Genomic DNA, 3,002 nt, shown 5'->3' on the forward strand with positions numbered 1-3,002 from the left:
GAAATGGTTTGTTTGTTTTTTTTCCTTATGACAATTTATAAATTGCACCTCATAAAAATTAAGAGTAATTTGGGAGGAGGATGCATTGAACTTGGGAGAGAGGAGTAACAAAGATTGGCTTACCTGGAAACCTAAAATAACCCTCTGAGAAGACACTGCCCAAAGTACCCTGTTTGATTTAACCTGACAGAAATCTCCATCCTCTTGCCATCCAGCCAACCACTTGCCTGCCTGCTTCTTTAGCATTTCTCAGTGCTTTGAACACTGCTCAGTTAAATGTTTTTTCTTTTTTTATTAAATTTATTGGGCTGACATTGGTTAATAACATTATATGTTTCAAATGTAGAATTCTATAATACATCATCTATATATTGCATCGTGTGCTCGCTCACCACCCAAAGTCTACTCTCTCTCTACTCTCTATTTGACCCTCTTTACCTATTCATCCTCCCCCCAATCCCCTTCCCCTCTGGCGACTATCATTCTGTTGTCTGTGTCTATGAGTTTGTTTATTTGTTCATTTTTGTTCTGTTTATTTGTTCGTTTTTGTTCTGTTTCACTCATATCCCACGTATGAGTGAAATCATATACTTTTTGTCCTTTAGTCTGACTTATTCCTCTTAGCATGATGCTCTCAAGATCCATCCTTGTGGTCACAAATGGCAGTATTTCATCCTTTCTTATGGGTGAGTAGTATTCCATTGTATATATGTACCACATCTTATGAGATGAGAATTAGAAGTCAGCTTATACTTATACTGTGGGCTTCAAAATCTTGGTGCAAGCTATCTACTGCTCTTGGACTTGTTATCCATTTGTTCCTTCTTTCATTCATTTCTTAAATCATTTACCAAATATTTATTATTTTCCTAGAGTGATAAAGATAAGTAAGAAACTATTTATGCTTAGGAAGCTCAAAGTCCTGGAAGAGATGGACATGTAAGCCAACAATCCAGATGTGATGGGTGTATAATGGAGACTACGCCCAGGGTAATGAAGAGCCTGGAAAGTGGATAACCAACCACTTGGCTGGTGTAGGATGTGGTTTCAGAGGAGGAAATGCTGAGCTAAGCAGAAAAAAAGGAGGAAGGCATTTCATTCAGGAGGAACAGAATACGCAAATGCAAATACACCACAACCCCTCAAAGCAAATAGCTGCTTAAGTCTTGCTCATAACTTTTCATCTGAAAGGTGAGGTAGCTAGAGTAGCCCATTCTTGGGGATGTAATTCTTGAGTCTGCAACAGTAAGAACAGTAAGAAACATTCTGTACCAGATCTAATGAAACCTGGCCTGGGTGGGGGGTTACATGGGGAGGAGACACACATCTTTTTTTTTCATTTCGTCTTTATTTCCAGAGACTATGTTACTGGCATTAAATTGCTATTACATACATATTTATTGGATTTGATTGAATTGATTTGATAGTTTTTTATTTAATTTTATTTATTTATTTATTTATTTAATTACAGAGATAAGAGAGTAATAAAGCAAATAGAGAGCATTACATATCTTATTTGCTATGGGTGACTCTATGGTAATCAAATCTCATCAGTGGTAATTATCATTACAAAGATGTTATTACAGGGTCAACAGTTCATGTCAATATGTGTTCTATCCATAGAGCAAAGGAAATCAACAATCCCACTACAAACCAAAGGAAAAATTACCCACTCCCCCAAAGTGCACACCAGAATTTGTACTCAGAGTGACTCAACTGATTCCTCCACCAGTAAGATACCTAGTCTGTGTTACTGTTCCTTTCTCCTAGAAGAGGGAAGGACCCATACACCTTTGCAACTTAAACAAGTGTACCTGCTTCAGGCTAGATGAGAGATGCTGCCTGTGATAAATGTGGTCACTTGTTTACAATGATGATTACACAATACCTTCCATCCCCTTACTCACTCCTCTTTGCGATGTGACTCTGCCACTCTGGTCTTTTCTTAGAGGCTCTTTCTCTTCCTCCTTGAATCTAGGCCGGCCTTGCAGCTTGTTTGACTAATAGCATGCAGGGGAATTATGTAAAATGTTCAACATTCAAGACTATGCCTCAAGAAGCCCTGCAGAGGAGCTTGTCCTGTCATGCTCGAGGAAGCCTGCTGTCAAATGAAGAAACTTCGATTAGCCTGTTGGAGACACAGAGACCAGCCGGCAGACAATACCAACTTTCAGATATGTGACGTACGCTGTTTCAGACCATCCTGTCCAGATGAGATCCTAGATGACGCAGCTGTATGACTGACTCCAGGCAAGACCAACAGAAAAATCTTCTAGCTTAATTTAGGCCAAATACAGACTCACGGAATTGTGAGCAAATACACTGGTTGTTGTTTTAGGACACTAACCTCAATAAATAACTGATGTACTAATGACTTTTCTTTGTGCGAACCTCAATGTCTTCTTCTGGGATTAAACTAGAATCTATGACCTTGCCTTCTCAGCACTTTGCCACAACCCAATGTGGGGAATAGATGGTAGCTGCTCATTTATTCTCACTCTCTTGTTTATTATTTGTAATTGGATTGAAAGGAGCTCTGTTCTCCAGGACAGACCACTTTACAGCTCTTCGAGAACAGGAATCGGAGTCCATCACACAGAGCCAAATCGAACTATTTCCTAAATAGAAGCATACAGACTGAGAGCTGAGAGATCTGGGAACTCGTTAAGCCTCATTCCCTCATTTTGCATTCAGACCAGAGATGAAATAACTTGCTCCAATTCTCACAGCTCGTTATTGGCATAGTCAGGACAAGGATGATAATCTCCTGACTACTAATCTAAAGCACTTTGAACATATAAGTTGAACATACAAAATACAACATTTAAACTTGAATGGCTTTTTGAGCAAGAGGAGAAGCTCATCACTTTGGGGTATAATTTTAAGTCACCAAAAAGGCCTTCAGTGACAAAAAATGCCTCTGGAATGCAGGTGCTGGTAACCTGGGAAAAGGTAAGCCTAACTTCAGTTGTCCCCTGACTCCCAATGACAAATCATGTTTC

General features: G+C 39.3%; 1 long non-coding RNA gene across 1 annotated transcript in view; it reads left to right on the forward strand.

Annotated features, from left to right (window-relative positions):
- LOC111742843 overlaps nt 1-2,374 on the forward strand; it is a 3,288-nt gene extending 914 nt beyond the window's left edge. The window contains exons 2-3 of the long non-coding RNA XR_002781502.1: nt 1,624-1,731; nt 1,979-2,374. This is a non-coding gene — a long non-coding RNA (uncharacterized LOC111742843). The remainder of the gene's footprint in view (nt 1-1,623; nt 1,732-1,978) is intronic.
- Nucleotides 2,375-3,002: the final 628 nt, after the last annotated feature.

Source organism: Pteropus vampyrus, unplaced genomic scaffold (genome assembly GCF_000151845.1).
Source record: "Pteropus vampyrus isolate Shadow unplaced genomic scaffold, Pvam_2.0 Scaffold102, whole genome shotgun sequence".
Classification (NCBI taxonomy): Eukaryota; Metazoa; Chordata; class Mammalia; order Chiroptera; family Pteropodidae; genus Pteropus; species Pteropus vampyrus.